We start from the raw sequence: 20,487 nt of genomic DNA, 5'->3' as shown, positions 1-20,487 counted from the left end.
AACTGAAAGAATATTTTCTGTAATGAGAAAATCTGTTAGATCATCGTGAAAACGATATGATAATAACCACTTATCACGTATTGCAAGGACGTACCTAGGGAGGGGCGAGGTTCAGGAGGTCATCTGACCCATAGTTAACATTTTTTGACAACATTGGTTTATTGAAGACTTTATATTTTTAAGTGAGCAGAGTTTTAAGTTAATACTAGACGGGAGCACATTCCTTAGTTGCCACTCTTTAATTAATACTGATTCGTTAGTTTGAAAACCATGCGATTAAATTTGAATGTATTTGCAATATATTATAATGCAAATATTCGATCTGTAGTTAATTTATTTGTAGTGCGGTGTGTCCAGAATATAATTTCTTCGTATTCACATGCGTGCAGTAACAAATTGTCAAAAAGCCGTTGCCGAGTGAGTATAATCGAAGGACAGTTAACCTGCAGTCATTCGTTGTGTCGAATATAACAGGAATAAAAATGTATTTTAATAGCTTACAAGTGTTAATCATAATTTAACTAAAAATCGAACGCTTTTAAACAAAACGTACGCTGATTTCCTTTCTGCTGATCGGTTGAAAGGAGTGTAAAACTAATTAAAATTAAAACCAACGAAAGGACACATTTTCGGGTCCGTCATATGCCTATTCAGCATATTGCGTATCATTGAACGAACGCTTGTTTCTCGATCAATGCCAAAGTGGGTTTAGCCACTACGTTTTTACGATTTTAAAGAACACCAAATATAGTCTGTCCAGGTCGGTCGGTCAGTACGTCAATGCACCATTTTTAGGATAATATGGAAGGCTGTAACTAGTCTACGCACATTGTACGATTTTTTAATTAAAATCTGTGACTAGGTCTAGCAGAAAATATGAGAATTTATCACTCGATTGCACATAAAATATTATATAATAGAATATTCATTTGCGCAATTATATGACTTAATACGAAACATTAGATTTCGTTATACTATTTAATCACGAACAACGAATAGAGCTGCATATTTCACAAGGATTTTATTAATAAATTATACAGCTTTAATTCATATGTGGTCCAAATTATTGATGCCATTTTAAACATTCAATCAAAAACTGAACTTGAATTTAAATCCATAAAACACAATTTATATAATTATTGTCGAAAAGCAATAATACAAATATTGGAGAATAAGAAAAATGTGTAGATGAAATATTCAAGCTCTGAAATGGATCAAATTAAGTACTTGAAATATGTAGGTAACCGCTTTCAAGGTAATTCTCTAGAGTAGTCGTTTTTTTAATAATAAATCTTATAGTTTATAATGGGTTCATAAAAATAATTTTATATAATTAACATAAAAAGCACCAAAAGCACATTTTTAACTTCACGTGTAAAGTTAAAATGTACCCATGTGTTTAATTTCTCTACAAATTAACAGTCATAAGAGAAATAACCTCTACGCAAACCAATGATAAAACTGTGTTCTAACAGGTGAGTTACAATCATGATAAATGTGTGCAAACTAGTATTCATGAAGAAATCTACTCATCGAACCAAATAAATTCCAAAATAATGTTCGTTTGCCATATCGTATAATAGGAAATTAACCATCGCGATACACTATAACATGTTTGTTTGTAAAAATAAAAAACAAATTAAGAGTCATGGATTTTTAGATGTTTAGGATATTTTGGATGTACATCCTATAACATTAAGGAAAGCGTTTGTACTTGAACATTAAATATATGCAATAGGCTATTATATTTTGACATTTGTCTAATGATCTTTTGGATTTATTTTCATTTTTATTTAGCGACAAATGAATAAACATTAAGACACGGACACAAAATGAAGCTAAAAAAGAAGCTATTGATTATTATTATATTGTTATGTTTCTATATTGTCTTCGTTTACTTTGGAAATTTGAATTTATAACACCATATAATTTTTCATAAATTTTCTGTGTTTTTCATTTTCGCCAAAAAAAATTTTCGTTCTATTTGCAAAATATTCAAAGTAAAAGGTATTAGCAGGCAAGGGTTTATAAAAGGAAAAGTGAAGTAAAATATATTCCACCACATAATCATATAAAAACTGAATTTAGTAATGTATGCATAGGTCGTACAACATAATATATCTCATTATCAAACATTGAAAAGTTAGAAAAAAACTAGTGATAAAAGTACAAAGCGCAACGAAAAAAAAAATTAATTTTATTACTACCATAATAAAAGTAAAAACGTGTGGACGTTGAATAGTATCGATAGTTATTAAAATACATTTTACAATACGATATTGTACGTTAAAAAATAACTCATTTATTTTCCTATGTATTGTTTATTCTTTGAAATTTTATCGTATTAAAAAAAAAGTTTTTCATCGTGTAAATGTGTAATAATATATCAAATACAGTTTATTATTGATGGTCATTGTGAGAATTCAGTTTACGTCGGTTTTATAATTTCTTATGCGATCATTAATTTCTAATACATCATATAAATTGTACTCCGTTGACCTCTCTTTCCAAGCGAGAAAATAAATCAAATATATAGATCTTCATTTGACAGGCCACCGTCCGTATATATAAATATATTTATTTATTTATTATATTTTAAGGGTCAAGTAAGAAAAACGGTTGTTGTAAAAAATTCCCGATTGGTGGAGATTTTTAATAAAACTAAAAAATCGATTTAAGTTAAAATATTTCTCATATCATCAGGGTATTGTATATAAAATGTGAACTTCAGAAGAAAAAACATATTATTCAAATCAGGTAGAAAAAAAATCAATAAAATTAATGATAATCCTATTGTTTGTTGTGTGGCAAGGTCGTTTTTTTACAATAAATTACCGCCAGTGAACAGACCGATCAATATTTGAAAAGTTATTACATTAAGCTATATATTGGACAAAGTTAAACTACATAATTAAAGTATTTAATATTATTAATTAATTAATGTACTATTATTAAATTAGTTTATTTAATTTCAGAAAAATAAATATAAAAAATAAAAATAAATTTTACATAAAAGCTAAGTAATAACAATGTTAATTACTCGATTTTCTGTTTGGTGTACATGCAAATGAAAGAATTCATAGATTCATAGTTTTATGACTTTTCTTATCTGCGAGAATTATCCAAATGATTTTATAAGTGAATTTGAAACATATTTTCGAATATGGTCTAATAAAACAATCAATGTTATGTGGATTACATAATCGAAACGGTCATACAGTTATATTAAATCTATAAAAAAAATAAATTAAAAAAAAAACTATTCGGGATGAGCGATCAATTATTTGCCAATATATAAAAACAAAATATTTTCATTTCAATTAAAATCTGTTACGAATATTTAAAACGAATACATTTTTAATTTGTTGGTATAACGGCTTTTAATCATGGTACAGAAAACAAAAACGTAGCATAGGGAATACTAATTTGTATTGATTTGATAAAATAACAAGTCTTCTGTTTTCAAATAAAGTTATGGAGGTTATTTTTTTTATAACTTTGGTTTTATTATTAATGATTACAAAGCTATTATATAACTAAATATGTTTATACGTATCATATCAGTATTTTCAACACCAGAGTACGAAGCGATAAATTATCATGGCTTTCAAACCAAAACAATATAATATGCACATTTATGTAATTTCACCTGATAAGAATAATAATTGGTAATTAATAAAATATTAACATATATAACTTTTTGTTTCATCAATTGATCTTGATCGAAAAGTAAATCTCATAAATTATGTAGTTCCAAGAATTTTGAAACGGGTTACTACTACATTATTATTTATTAATAAATAAAACTGTGATATTAAAACTCAGACTAAAATTTTGGTGTAATACACTAATATGATGAGTTTGTTTATATTATGATTACAAAATGTTATCAAATAAACGAATATTGTACTGTTAATAGACAATATATTGCCTAATAAATATTTTGATATCGATGGAGTATCCTCGGTTACAACATTAAACTAGGTGTATATCATAAAACGATCTGAAATATTGATGAATAAATACGGGTATTAAAAAATTGATAATAATTAGTATTATGACTATGGTTAAAAGTGATTAAGTAATGGGGCCTGAATGATTAATACATTTAATCATAATAAAAACTGTTTTTAGTTCAAAACAAAATTAACGTAGCAATGGATTAAATAATGCACCGTCGAAAACAATTTAGTAAATTATATGAAATAATATGTTATGCAATATTACTCAAAAATAAAATTAAAATTATAATGCCCAAGCCATAAAATGTAATATAATTACATTACTGATATAAATATAGGTATCACTGCAAACATATTACGTTTTAAAACAATAATCTTTTACTACTATTTGGATATTCGAATACTACATGAAACTGAACCAGCTAATCTCGAAATAATAAATGGTTAAAATTAATAACACTCGAGTTTAAAGATCTATTTTATAACAGAGAGTAAAGAAATTATGGGTGACTAATGTAGGAACATTTCTAAACTTAATGATTTGAATAACTGATATTTATTCGTAATTCAAACGTAGACATGAAATTGCAAAAAATCGTCGTTTTCGTAATGTTGTGATGGATTAAGCAACCGATGAGGGATTGATTCATAGCAGAGTATATGCGCATGTTAATATCATGTATCGAATCGACAATAATGTTATTGTTGGATGGTACATAACGAATTTAAACACTTTCTTATTGGATACTATAACTGGTTACAATAATCATCTTTATCATATTATTATAACACCACTATTTTGCGTGCAATTTATTTCTAATGTAAATTTTTCATTCTTCACCGCCTATGACCACACTATATTTTAAAATAATATGTCTCTTGGGCATAATTTTCGAAACAGTAGTAAAGAGTTATTCATATGAACGCAAGAGTTTACAGATACGCTGATATTAACACCAAAAAGGTACACGATCCAAGCTCGAACATGACATTTAGTAACATACACACACGTTCGCACAAACACATATGCACATACCTATGTGTATATATATATATGCACACACACACAAACACACATGCATGCACGCACGCACGCATACACATACTAATATACGTGTTTGAAATAAAGCTTATTGCTATTTTTGGTTGTTCACTAGGCGAATCTCTTTCGTTTTATATATTATGTAGTTAGGAATTGAATTCGTACGCAATTCAAGTGATAACTGGGTACCACTATCAGAAACATTTAAAGACTATAAATCCTAAGAAATTAAATATAATGTGATGGAATATTGTTATATACTTTTTCGGAGGAAACGATACTATAATTTGCCACGGTTTTATAGTTGCATTTACTTATATAATATATAACCTATTTTGTATTTTTTCATGAAAAATCATACGTTAATGACATCATATTTTCTATAAATTTGTTGGGCCTCAAGGCTTATATGTTTTTTTTTTTTTTACTATATATTACATTTACTATACATTTAATCGCTACACTGTTCAAAATAATTTTACTGTACCGATTAAATTAGTGATTAGAAAAAAACATTTGAGATATTTCACTTACTAGAATTGAACGCCATGCAAAATTATATTACACAATAATTGTTAAAATTATATAATTATAATAAAAATATAATAAATCATATAATTATATATTTACATTAAAATAATATTAATATTATACAAATATAATCATTTGTTTTCTTAAGTTTTTTTAGCATACCATGTTACAATTTGTGGATTTTATAAGCTTATGATGTATACACTACGTATTAGATATAAGTGTGACCATATTAATTACAAATTATAAAGTCTGAAACGTCTATAAAATTGATAATAATGTCGGACTGTGTTTAATTTTTATTTATCTTTATGGAACATATTATTTTAAAATTATTGAAAAACTCTACATGGAACACACTCTTTTGTGAGTTTGTGCGTAAAATATGTATATTGATAAATATTTACATGTTGATATTTTTAATGTATTTATTATATTCAATACGTAATACGCATTTATACATATTTTATATTCATATTATACGTATAATAACCTTTCAGAATCCTGCAGTAAATACGATCACAGTTCTAAAATGAATAATATATAGCCAAATAATGATTTTTAAACATTAGAAAATATATATAGGGACGGTAAATGGCTCATTGTCACCAAAATATAGTCCATCTAGATACTGGTACGATGAAAATAGTTATTTATATCTTGATTTTTGATATTTATATGTTGAAATGGAAAATATCAATTTTATAAACGTATGTATCATATATTTCGATTTGTATTATTTCAAAAGAAATGTATTTTTTGTAGGTTATGATAGCAAATTAATACTTTTTCGTGTACTTAAATTTGTTCAGAAAAAAATAAAGTGCATTTTTTTCATATTAAGCATATGTTATTAATAAACTTAAATCTATAATCATCTGTTTTTATTAAGCTTTGTATAAAACAATAATGATAACTATGGTAAATTTACGAAAGTCATCTGCGAGTAACTCATCATACATTTTAACTTCATTATGAAAATCCTAAATAGGTAGACCAAAGAGTTGCGGTTCATGCTGAGGTGCGATTTCTATGTAGATTTTAAAACAAATCGACATTTGAAATTATACCAATTTAGTACTTAAATAGGTATCGTAATAACGAATAATATTGCATTAATATAATTTATTTTGACGAATCTACCTTGTAAATTAATGTATAATTTTTTAAATAATGTAAGTGTTGTTGTTGGTCAGAGCCTTAGTGACGTGGAAATAGACTTTTATAGGTGTGACCAATTATAGATTTAGTATTCACTCAAGACAGATGGGAGCGTAGAGCTACTGTCTCTTCGAAACTTTTTTTATCATACACAATCTGACTTCACAATCTGACCACATCAAACTTCCAAGAGCCTCCACTGGATTCAAATATATTTATATTGATTTAAATTTCATTTGGTATTACGAAAAAATGCGCTATCAAATATAATAACTATTTAATTGTTTGTAGATCGAAAAATAATATTGTTAAGAACTCAATATAGATTGATACAATAATATAAATTTGATTCATAATCATTATTATTATTATTATTTAATATAATATACTGACAATACGTATATAGTCTAGTTTAACACTATTTAGAGACGGGAACGGAAAAGTTTGTAGGAGTTTTTGGCTTCTTCTTTGACAGTGAGTATTTTTAAGTCTGAATGTAAGGTATGATTTGAAACATACGGAGGGGTGCATGTAATCATGCGTAGCGAGGTAGATTGCAATGTTTGGATTTTATAAATATTTGATTTTTTTGTTGATCCCCATAGTTGGATACCATATAACCAAATTGGTTTGAGGAAGGTTTTGTATAGTAGCAATTTTGTATAAAGGTTAATTTTTGATTGTTTCCCTATAAGTGGAAAGAGAGATCTTCGTCTGGCATTTAGTATGAGCCGTTTTTGTTTGATATGTGTGGCCCAGGTAAGTCTTTTATCTAGTGCCATACCCAAATATTTAACGTTAGAGGAAGAGGGAATGACTTTATTGTTTAAGTAGACTGGGGGTACTGTGCTTTGTTTAAGAGTGAAGGTGATGTGAGATGATTTTTCGTTATTTATTTTTATTTTCCATTTGGAATACCAGTCTGCTAGTAAGTTTAGATGATTTTGTTGGTGCTTTCTAGCAAGGTGTGGATTTTTTTCAGAAATGTATATAACTTTGTCATCAGCAAAGTCGGCTACTGAAGTATGAGAGGTGGTTGGTTGATTGGCTGTATTGGGGAAGAGATGGCACCTTGGGGAACACCAGCTAGGATTGGGGCCAAGTTTGAAATTTCAGAACCAATTTTGGTGGCAAAGAATCTGTTTTCAAGATATGACTTAAAAAATAAGTAGTAGGATGGTGGTAGAATTTTTTTTAATTTGTGTAGAAAACCGGGGTGCCAAACTCTATCAAATGCTTGGGCAACGTTGAATAGAATAGCTGAGCAGTATGATTTGTTTTCTAGGGAGTAGGTGATTGAGTCTTTGATTATCAATAATGATTTTGGATATTCTTTTTAAGATCATTTTTTCACATAGTTTCGCGAAAAATGGTAGTATGCTTATTGGGCGATATGATGACGGAGTATCTGGAGGTTTTCCAGGTTTGGGAATTAAAATAATGAGTGATATTTTCCATTGAATAGGGAAATACGAGAGCCTCAGGATAGAGTTTAAAATATGGGTTAGGTGAAATAATGTAGTCTTTGGCAGTTGGCGAGCTACTTCAGCTGTGATGAGGTTTATTCCATGTGTTTTTTTAAGTGGAAAAGTATTAATAAAGTGCAGGACCTCAGCAAGTGAAAAAGGTTTAGGGGCAAAAGTGGAAGAGCTGCAGTAAGAGAATTTTTTATTGTTTCTGTGAAGGTACTGTTGCCAATTGGTTGGTGGGGCTTGAAGACTTCTGAAAGATGAGAACAAAAAAGTTCGGCTTTCTCTTTATCTGATTTGCACCATGTACCATCCGGTTTTTTTAAAGCAGTTTGGGTAGGTTTTTGTTTTAAGCAGTTACGTGTTACTTTCCAGAGCGAATTGTCTTTTGTCATTAGGGATGAAATCCAATTATTGTAAGATTCATTTCTTAGCTGTTGCAGTATACGTTTCAGTGATGAGGTTAGTTTATTGTAAGTACTTTTGTCAGATGGAAGTTTTGACCGTTGCCAACGGGCTCTGGCACGTCTCTTTTGGGTTATTAGTTCACGGATATGTGCAGGGGTCGATAAATGGTTATGGTTATTATTTTTATTCGGTTGGGTAGTAGAGTTCTATGCAGCTGATTGAATGATTTGAGTAAGATTAAATACAGTATCGTCAATATCCTTTGGACATTTCAGACGTAAGTTTAATTTTATGTTTTGGTTAATAATGTCACGAAATTGTTCCCAATACATTATTTTATTTATTAGTGATGGGTTGTTAGGTTGAAGGTAGGGTGAGGCATCTATGCATAGGAGGATTGGGGAGTGATCGGAATACGGATCCAATAAGTTTTTTATTAAGTGACTTAAGTTTGGCGGTATTTTAGCTACGAATATATCCAGGATATCAGGACGTTTTCTTGGTGATGATGGCCAGTATGTTGGATTGGGAGGGGCGAGGATAGATAATTGTTTATTATTGACGGCTTTTAGTAGAGCTTGTCCTTTTGGGTTAGTTGTGTGACAGCCCCATGATTGATATATAGCGTTTAGGTCGCCGCCTACGATGAAGTATTGACTAAGATCGTTAAAGAAATTTTCAAATTGTGTTTGCGTAATTTTGTGTTTTGGCGGGCAATATGACGCCACTATAGTTATTGGAACATGGTTTAATTTTATAATTATAGCTGCTGCTTGGAAGAAGTCTTTATTTATACTAGGAAGGGGGGTGAATTGTATGGGCGACCTGATGAGAATCGCTGCACTTACGTGGGCCGTGTTATCTGGGTGGTTTGCTGGGATTATGGTGTAGCCAGGGATTGAGAATTTGGTATTGGAGGTAAAATGGGTTTCTGAAATAATAGCTAGATCAATCCTTTTTTCGTTTAGGGTCGTTATTAATTCATTTTTATGGTTTGCTAGACCGTTAGTGTTCCATAATAGGATGACTAGGGATGGTAAAGAATTATTTGACATTTTGGGAAAGTAGGCGATCAAGGACAGTGGTGAGGAGAGATAAAAGTGGATTTATCAGAGCTTTAAATTCATTAATAAAATTGGTTAGAGTGAGGTCGTTAGTTTGATCAGTAGGGGGTGTATGCAAATTTTGGTTATTTGTGGCTTGAGTATAAGAAAGAGGGGGTAGTGAAGAAATATTAGCTATGGGCGTTGGCTGCTGGGTGATTTTACAGTTTGTGTTATTGAATTTATTTATATATGGTGTGTTTTTCAAGTTGGTACCTTGCCTTTTTGATGATGATTGCAGTTGTTGGGTTTGCTTGTAGATTTGGCAGCCTTTATAGTTGGCCGGGTGGTCGTCTTTGCATAGAGCACATGTGGCAGGTGTGTCTCTATTTTTCACGCAGCTGGTTGATGGATGGTGTTCCCCACAGCGGACGCATCTTGGTGGGTAGGCACAGTATTTTTTAGAATGACCACCATACTCTTGACAGTTGAGAAATTGTACAATGTCTTTCCTTTTGTGTGGTTCCTCAATTTTTACTCTTGTGTGGAGTAAAGATGTTAAGTTAAAAATGTCTTTATTTATTTCTGCTGGATCGAGGTCGATAAAAATATAGGTAGTTTAACTTTTGTGGTCTTGTGGGTAATGTTTGTCACTTGGTGTACTATGTATCCTTTTTCTACCATGGCTATTCCTATATCAACCGTTGTGGTGGATGGGTGTAGGTTACGGATGACAATACGAAAAGATTTTTCTTCACGTGGTTGGTAAGTGTGGTATTGCGCCCATTGTCTTTTAGGAAGTGGATAATGACTCGATAGTATTCTGGTTTAGTTGTTTGTATTTTTAAATCATTAATCGATGATTTAAAGAAAAAGTTATCGGAACCGATTAGTTTTACTAGCTCGTCTCAGAAACCAATAAAGTCAAGGACGCCGCGGACTATTATTGGAGGAGGTAAATTTGTTCTACTTGGTGCATCTTCATAATTTAAATTTGTTTTACTTGGTGCATCTTCACAGTTAGCAGTATTAAAGGGGGTTTGTGACGAACTGGTGGTAGGATCTGATTGGTTGTCGGTGGTGAGTAGGACAAATCTATTTGTTGTTACAAACATAGGTTTTTTTTTACTTGCCTCTTGGCCGTCGGATTTTGCAGAGAGATGACGTTTGGCAGTTTTTTTTGGTATTTCAAAATTGTTGTCAACTATTTCTGTTGTGTCGTTGAACACGTCACTGGATACACTCTGTATACTGGTGTTTCTTGATGGGGCTTTTCTTCCTATAGTAGTTAACGATTTATCTATAGATTTTTTTTGTTTGATTGTGAGTGCCGTGTTTAGTGTTGTCATTGTCGTTACGTATCTTGCGATAATGTAGACAGCGTAGACAACGGTAGTCAGCTATAGTAATTACCGACGGCTGCACGCCGAGCTACGGACGCGTGCTAATAAAGATAAGTTAATTTTAATTTTACTTTACGTAAGCGGAGAGAATATATTTTAATAGCTACGATAACGGAGCAACAATTTGAACGTACGTGCGATCGTAATGACAGCCGGCACTGAACTTTCTAAATAAATATGAACTTTTTAATTTAATGATTTTTAAGTCCCAAGTCGAAACAAATGCTAATCAAATGTTTATCCAATCGCTTATCCCATAGGAAGGTATTGATTTTTATACTCGCCCACTGCCGATGCGTAATTATATTACATTAAATAACGATGCAATTAGAAAACCGTTTAGTTAATAATAATTTTATGATGATTTTCTTTTGTAATTGCGTTTGAAATTGTGTTCAAAACGATTGCTTGTATTCGTCTTATACTTTTATAATTATCAAGTTACAATCAAATTCGGTCATAATTCTTATATTTGATAAAATGTATTTCGTACGATTTAGTTGTACCAATACTAATACGTTCGTAATACTTATGCGAATAAAAAAAACATAATTTGTCAATAAAAGAAAACGACAGTAACAATATTGTCATTAGTATTCAAGTCGCGAAGACGGCGTTTTGCATAGGCAATTGTGGAACTCGCACGTGTGCCGTAAGGAAGCGGAAAGCGATGTGCCACGTCGGTGTTGCAGTTTTCTGTAGGAATTATAACAATATTGTTACAACTCTACAAAGTGCAAAATGTCAAAAATGAAGGAACAAATTTCATATAACAGCGGTGCATTGTTGTCTTGCGCAATTATTATAGTGGTATTCGTAGGAAAAATCTATTCACGATTGCAATCGGCTGTAAGAAATCGAGGAAGAAAAAGTAAAAATGATGTATTTAAAAGCGATGCAATAATAATATACAGCTAAATTACGAGTAAATGAGAAAATAGGGCTCAGAAGAAAAGGAGGGCTTGACGATTGTAATAAAATGTGCTATGTGCTCAACTAATGTTTCCCAAGAACCTCGTGTGGGATAGATCGTTTTTTCAAATTTTTTTTTTTTATCGGGTAAATCGATCACGTACATGAAGTGCTGCTGCAACGCTAGACGTTTTTTTTTTATTTTTTTTACAATGTCGATTAAGTACTGACCATTGTCGTGATAGCGGTTACGTTAACGTTAATACATACAGACAAAAACAAAAGGTTTAACATGAACAAAAAAAAAAAAAAAAAAAAGAAAATTGAAGAAAAAAATCGGATTGATCCGTAATCTAAGGAAGTATTTTTCGAGGTTTATACGTACTGCACAAAAGTGCGAAAAGTGCAAAGTTGTCCGTTGATCCGAATCATGGGATTAGCTATACATACTTCTGACGGTAAAATTTACATATATTCAAGGCGAAACGATCAAGCATGCGGTTAGACCAGCCTGAGGCGAGATTATGATGAAAAAAGAAGGATTCGTTCGTCTCATAAAGTTCCAAAATAAAAGCAATAACTTTTACTTCAGCAGATCGTTATTATAACAGTGAAATACATAAAAAGAGTTGAATCAAATAAATCTAACTGTGCTGTTGAGAAAATGCGTTTTCATAATGTTACGAAAATGTTTGTACAATTAAAAGAAAATTGTTTTTCTTCGTAAGCAAAAGGAACAAAAAGCGAACGCAAAACAGAGGTACCCAGTCCAATTTAATTTGTAGCTAGGGGTCAGTAGCTTTATACCAATTAGAAACGGCTGCTGAATAGTATATTCGGGCATGGTGGGCGCTATCCACTACTGCACTAACACGACTCAAATGCTTTATCGAAGTATTGTAAAACGCATTATTGTGATGTGCACGTTGACGAGTCCCGACGTCCGTGTCGGCACTTTCGACGATGCACAACAATATCTACAGGGACTGTGCAACCAAAACGGCCAATTTGCGTGATGCGGCTCATATGTATTCAGTACTTACACGATCAGTGTTATTGACAAAATGTTGACGAACACTGTATATAGCATGTTTAGCATTGAGCACTATATATATAACCTATGAACCTAATCTACTCGTAACCTGACCTATGAACATTATTAATCAATATATCAGTATCTACTATCAAATCACTTGGTCCGTTATGAAATGCTTAACGCAAATTAATAACTAATGTTTCTATTCGTTCTTTAACGATTTATACATTGTAAGTAAAGTTTTTCAAATAATTTCTGATAACTTAGACAATTTATTATACAATTTAACTTAGTCTAACCGATTTTCGATTAAAGAGCGGTTGAAAACGAGATATAAGTACAATTGTGAAAATCATTTTTTCTGAGCTACGGTCAAATCGATCAGAATCATCGAATTTCTTTCGAAGCAAGGGTTCGACGAACTCTAAACAAAATGCACAACATCGATGACAGCGCGTCGATAAAAAATTGCAATTCTCCTTGGTTACAGCCCTTGTCGCAATCAATATCATCGATCGCTTAAGGCGTGTACCGCGCGACGTATCACTGGAGCTGTTAGGAAATCGACGAGTGAACGCACGGGTGCGGTAATCCGGCATGGGAACGTCGATGGCATTCGGCTTCATTATTACGACGTTATTACGTATTATTATTGTTATTATTATTGTTACAGCGTGCACAAGTACGGGTCAATTCTGCTCGCGGTACCGGGCACTGCTAGTCAAGGGTGTAATAATAATTCCCCCGCGGGCCATGACGACCACGCGTGCACCCACCCCTAAAGTGGTAATTTAACTGCGTCGGGACACCGGTGCCGGACTGTAATATATTCAAGATAAAATTACGTCGGCTATTAGGATCGTTTAGACGTGTGCAGAGCACATGTTCGGTCGATACGGGAAAAAAAAGAGACGTATCTGCACGTCCGTCGATCGATCGACAAATCGTTTTCCGAATTCAAATCGTAAAAACCGTTTATGTTCGCGACCGTGTGTTGTGCCGCGTACGATACCGCATTCAAGGGGATCCGACGTGACGTGTTGTCTTCGACATTCGCGCGCACCCCTAGAATCGAGAACCATTAGCTTTTTTTTTCTCCGTCACAAAACTACGGTTCGTAATGATTTTGAAAACGCGTTCAAATGCTCGGCATGAAGAGAAAAAATGTTTGTCCTGAACAAATAACGTTCGTAATCTTGAAATCAAATGTATGCAAGTCGAGAACGTACATTTAAACCGGTTGTCCGGTCGATCTCGAATGGACTTTATGCCGGATTTGCATTTATGTTCCTCGTCCCTTCAACGTACATCGTCCGTTACGATGGAAAAATCGAACGGACAGACGTAACTAGATTTGCACGTATGACACGCAAAGGTAACGCGTATCGACGTTGATTACGTTACCTTGTAATATGTTTTCATTTGTACACGTGATTGGTTGTTCGTGCGTTTCGTACGAAGTAATTGACAACAAGAATAACAAAAACACCGTCACCGTACCTCACCACCCAATTATCCGTCTGAACTCGGGCGGAATGTTTTAATTTATTTTCACTTTTTTTTTCACTGTTTCCCGCAAATGACAAATTATCGTTCGTATCAGTATGGCAGCAGTCACTGGTGGAATAAAACGTGGACGAACCCAAACGCAATTACGCATGACTGACATGGGTTTCATATAATGATTGGTATTATTTTCAAAATTATTAACAGTGCTCATTACTATCGTTAAACCATAATGACAATTGATTTGTATTCTATATATATATATATTATTACCACTTGATAATAATATAATATACAAGTACAATATATCGCAGTTATTTATGTAATCGTTTTTGTTTATAATAAAAAAAAAGTTACTCTCGAAATAATTGTCGGATTTCAGGTAGAAAAAACAAAACGGCGCATGATAAATAAAATTTAATTTTAATGGAGTGAACTTTTTCAGTTTGTACGTATATATATAATAATTTACAAGTTAATATTTTGATAAATTTTGATTTTAATAAAACTATACAATAGTAATAATTTAACTTTTAAAGTATAAATAGTTATTGAAATAAAAATTATGATACTGATTTGAAGTTCAAATAATATCGTATTAATAAAACTGAAAGTTTTTGAATCGATTTTAAGTGTTCTAGAAAGTATTTTAATAATTTTATTTTATTAAAAAATCTTTTGTGTAAACTTTGATCCACCGTTTATAATTTTAAAGCTGTAATAATTGTTTAAACAGTATAGGTAATACATGATAAATATTTTAAAAGATTATATTACAATATAGCAACTAGATATTAATAATTAAAACAACCGAACAAATAATTAACTCTGCAATTTGTATAATATATAAGTTACAATGTAAAATAACACACTGTTATTGTTTCAAAAAATAAAACCAAGCTAAATTTTAAATTAAAATATTCAATATATTATTTACTATTCATGTTACTTATTGATTTATTGTATGTAGACTTTATATATGACATTTGGATACACAAATCAAATAATTTTATTATTTTATTAATATTACCAAATTATTTTAGGAGGTTTAAAAACAAATTGTTTTGGTTCTTTAGAAGACATTAAATTACCGTAGGCATATTTTGTTATTATAATTAAATTAGTCTAAATTATTTATATGATATATATTGAAACGATTTTATAAATAATATTCAACTTTAAACTTTAACTTTTTCAGTAAAACAAATATATTTGTTATTATAATTTCTAACACCAAAAATAAATTTGTTTTCAGAACCATTACAATAAAAAATATTTATTTGTAAATTTTATGTCACGTAAATTCGGATAGTTTTATTTAATAAATGTAAGTGCAATTGAAATAGATGAAATCTATGTTAAAAACAAAATTCAAACTCATAGTTCCAAAATATTTTATACATGACACGAAATCAGAACAGAAATATTTGATGTCCGAAATAATTATTATTTAGGAATACAAAAAAGGTTTAATGAGTATTTTAAAATAGTTTGAATAAAATATCACTTACGATAAGTTTTATTACATCCTGTAATATTTTTAATAAAAAATTGTACTATTAAAGTGCACACAATGTTATACATGCATCAATGACTATTATAGCAATCTACTTTAATGACCATACGATATTATTGATCTAATCAATAAAGAATTAATATAAAACTATTATCATTTCTAATAAAGAAAAATCGATAATTATTGTAATAGTTTTAAAATACTTATATATTAACAACATATTTATGTACTATATATTGTAACTTTTTTTTATTTTATTTTAGAAAACGAATATATACAATCTGTATAGACAATACAATAAGTAATAATAATAACAAAAATGTACAGGACTTGACGGCTTGAATGAAGGGGGCGTCCAGTAACACTACTTCAATTTTTTTTTTTTTTTTAGTATTTTTTTTATTTGTTTAGGAGGTCGCGTGGCCAATTACGCTTTAAGCGTCGGGGTGGATTATCCGGAATAGTTAGAGAAGAGAGATTAGATATAAGTGGATATGAATGAGCTAATGTGTTGGCGTGAAATTTTTTATAGTGAGTGGAAGCAAAAGCAGAGAGATAGGGAATTTTGAGGTCGTTGTGAAGGGTGTTGTTCCTAACGTACCATGAAGCTTGGATCAACAAACGTGAATTTATTGATTGGAAGGATTGTAACAATTTTAGATTTGAAAATTTGGTTGATTCCCATATTTGGATGCCATAAGTTATTGCAGGACGAATAAGTTGTTTGTAGATAAGAGTTTCATTGTTGAATGGGATGTTGGAGCGAAGAAGGTGTTTTAAGCTATGGAGTTTTAATTTTAGGGATATTTTTTTAGTTTTAATGTGGGTAGCCCAAGTTAGTCGTTTGTCAAGATGAATACCTAAGTATTTGACGGAGTTGACAAAGGGAATTATGCTGTTATTTAAAGTTAGTGGATGGCTGATATTAGGGCGCAAAGTGAATGTGATGTGTGATGATTTGTTTTCATTTATTTTTATTCTCCATTGATTGAACCATATTTGTAATAAATTTAAGTGATTTTGAAGATTGTCGATGGCAACATTAATGTCTTGGTCAGAAGAACTTATGCAAGTATCATCTGCAAAAGTGGCTAGATTGGTGAGGGTGGAATGAGGTATGTCAACGGTATAGAGATTGTACAGTGTTGGGGCGAGAATGCTACCTTAAGGGACATCTGCTTTTATATGATAATTATTGGATAGTTCGTCTTCACATCTCACTTGGAAAGTGCGGAGTGATAAGAAGGAGTTTAGGGTTAAGTATAGAGGAGCGGGAAAAAATCTCATTTTGTAGAGAAGACCTTTGTGCCAAATGCGGTCAAACGCCTGGGCTACGTCAAGGAATACAGATGGGTAAAAATATTTTTTTTCTAGAGAAGAGGCTATGTTATCTACAATTCTGTGCACTTAGTGAAGAGCTGAGTAGTTCTTTCTAAAGCCAAACTGAGTGTTGGGAATTGTTTTATTTTCTGTGATGATTGGAAGAATTCTTTTTAGTATAATTTTTTCGAGAATTTTTGAAAGGGAGGATAATAGACTTATGGGACGATAAGAGGAAGGTGAGTCAGGTGGCTTACCGGGCTTATGAATTAGGATTATTATAGAGTGTTTCCACGTTTGGGGAATGTGGGACAAATGAAGAATTGAATTAAAAATGTAGGTTAGGAGTAAGAGGGCTTTCTTGGGAAGATGTTTAATAATACTATTAGTGATAAGATCGTGACCCGGTGATTTTTTATTTGGTAAGTGTTTAATAATGAATTGAATTTCTGAGAGGGAGGTGTGTTTTGTAGGTAGAGACATCGGAAGAGCATTGGTTAACGATTTTTCTATGAAGGATGTGTGATCAATGTCATTTATATTAGCATGAGGCGAAAAGTTATTTTCTAGGTGAGAGGCAAATACATTTGCTTTTTCCAGGTTTGTAATAGCAAAAGTTCTATCGTTGTATTTGATGGGAGGAATTGTATTTTTTTGGTTTAGAATTTTTTTTGTAGCTCTCCAAAGCAAGTTCGTTTTTGTTGATGAGTTAATATAGTGTTGATAATTCTTACTGTTATGTTTGCGAAGGAAATTTTTTAAAGAACAGGTAATGTTGTTGTAGTATCTTTTATTGCTAGGGAAATATTGTGATTATACATTGTATACCCACTTTTGTTAACATAAATTTAAATTGGTTAACCGTTTACTGAATAATTATAATCGTAATTAATTGTAAATTAATTAACTCAGTAGACTATACAAAAAAAAAACTTTTTTGTATCGTTAAATACACCGTTCAATACATTATATTGAAAGGTATTAATATTTAATTTAACAAGAATACACGAAAGAACAATTTTTAACCTGGAGTATATTTTTATCCATAGATGTTCATAGATTACATTTTTCATTTTTCATTCGTGTACACAAATTACATTAACCAATAACTCTCAGCAGTTGAGTATAAAAAAACGGAAATAACCCATAAAATATATGTAAGGGATCCAAAGTTAATGTAATAAAATTGTTTGTAATTTCTTTCATAACTGATATAATATTTATTTTCAATCGATGTAACTAATTGTAAGGTTTAGATTATGTATGTAATCATTTATGAGTCAATAAATTGATTGAAAAAAATATTTCTTGCTGTGAATTTCTACGTGCAATCGTCATGTTTGGGTACATAAGACGGTCAACTGTTTTAGCGGTCGTTTTATTCTAGAAAATTAAGAAACATCGTCGTCTTGTTGTCAAAGAAGTCTGTTTGTTCGAGGATTTTTGAACGTTTTCATTTTAAATCACAAGGCATCGCCGAGACAATTACTGCGGTATGGAAAACTTCTGAAGTGCAACGGTCCACACAAACAGGCAAACAGCCGAACCTATCTAACCCTACGGAACGTGTAAAATGGGTGCAGGTGTTACGCACCAATGTGCTTCGCGTATATTACTGTAATACCAGTTGATGTCATGTAGATCTATGGTTCCGCTAAGAAAATTTCAAACGATTACCACGTTCAATTTTTTTGATAACGTACATTATTCTGATCAGAATTAACTATCAAACACACAGCAATTCAAGTTATTATTAACAATGTTAACATTTGGAATCCAGTGCGGCTTGTACATCCACTACAATGTACGTACGAAAACACTACCTGTTGACGATTGCACGAGCATTCGACACGGTGTCAAAGATCGCATGTCTTTGAAGCGTTTTACTCAATGACGTACGGGTAGGGGGAGGGGAAGGTACTTATAATAATAATAAAAAAAAACAATATTGCGTGCAAAATCGTTGAAGACTTATAAATGAACGAGGGCGCGACAGCAGTGACACCACGATCCTTTGTTCTACGTGATGTTCACGAGTGGGCATTTAAGTCGACATAACAAAGGCCAACTCCACACCAGAAACGATTCGTAGACGAATACGGAATAATTCGTTTCGCTTTCGCTGCTATATAGGTCTATTATACGGTCATACATGGGCATAGCAATCTCACAGCCCTATATTAACGTAAATTTTGGTGTCCTATCGCGACAGTTTAACTAGCGAGTGGTTCGTCGTCAGTCCGGTTAATCATTAATTGCGGACACCATGTCCGCAAAATCGTACCAAAAGAAGGGTTCGCTGGTAAACGATGATAAATAAATAACAAAATCTTAGAGACGACGACAAGGCATCATTATTCTGTAGAACGTAATCACGAGGATCATGAAACTTGAAACGTACAAAAATAATTTCGAAACCGAATTGAATTTGTCGACTGCTTTAAGAAAATTTCGGTATAGGAAATATAATGGTTTAAAGGAACCCAATACTCGATTAAGAATATTAAAATGTATGTGATAACCCGAATAATATTTCACATTTTAAAATTATTGATCGACGGATTCTTTGACGTTGAATATCGAATACGAAACCGTTTTCAGCGCGTTTGTCGTGTTGTTACAACGGGAGACCACACATTCAACACCGGTCGCAATTGGATAGGATTCGAAAAATCATGTTCGGTAAACGGATTTCGGTCGTGAAGTTACGAAGATGCTTTCGACATCGTGACATGCAAGTCAACTACGACCGTCGTGTTGTTCAAAGCTGACAACCGAGTGCGACGACATGCGATTCGGTAGCGCGTAGAGAGTGCCGCGGACTCGGCGTGAATCGCGCGACAATCTTGTCGTCCAGCTTCGACGGCGGGGGTGGTGGCGAGGGGTTGGTGGTGACGATGGAGGCGTCGTTAGTGCCGGGTAGGGGCGGTGGCAACGTTATCGATGCGTGGCTCGTGTCGGCGGCGGTAGCCCGGCCCGAGCGGAGAGAAAAATATAATATCGCGAGCACGCGGAAATTGATCGTTTCGGCTACGTTTGTTTTCATGAACCGATGGTGAAACGAGCGCGTGCTGCAACGCCCGGCGACGAGGACGGGAAAGATAATTGTAACGCGCCGTGCCGTCACCGCCGCCAAAGGTCGGTGGTAATGATAATGGAATAATAACGCGACGAAAAA

At 32.2% G+C, this 20,487-nt stretch overlaps 1 protein-coding gene across 1 annotated transcript in view; it reads right to left on the bottom strand.

Annotated features, from left to right (window-relative positions):
- LOC112679295 (cyclic nucleotide-gated channel rod photoreceptor subunit alpha) overlaps positions 1-20,487 on the bottom strand; it is a 164,039-nt gene that overhangs the window by 142,679 nt on the left and 873 nt on the right. The gene's annotated exons all lie outside the window — the stretch shown is intronic.

This window comes from Sipha flava, unplaced genomic scaffold (genome assembly GCF_003268045.1).
Source record: "Sipha flava isolate LNK unplaced genomic scaffold, YSA_version1 134_pilon_pilon, whole genome shotgun sequence".
Lineage (NCBI taxonomy): Eukaryota > Metazoa > Arthropoda > Insecta > Hemiptera > Aphididae > Sipha > Sipha flava.
The sequence above is the reverse complement of the archived record's forward strand: the minus strand, read 5'-3'. Positions and strand labels throughout refer to the sequence as shown.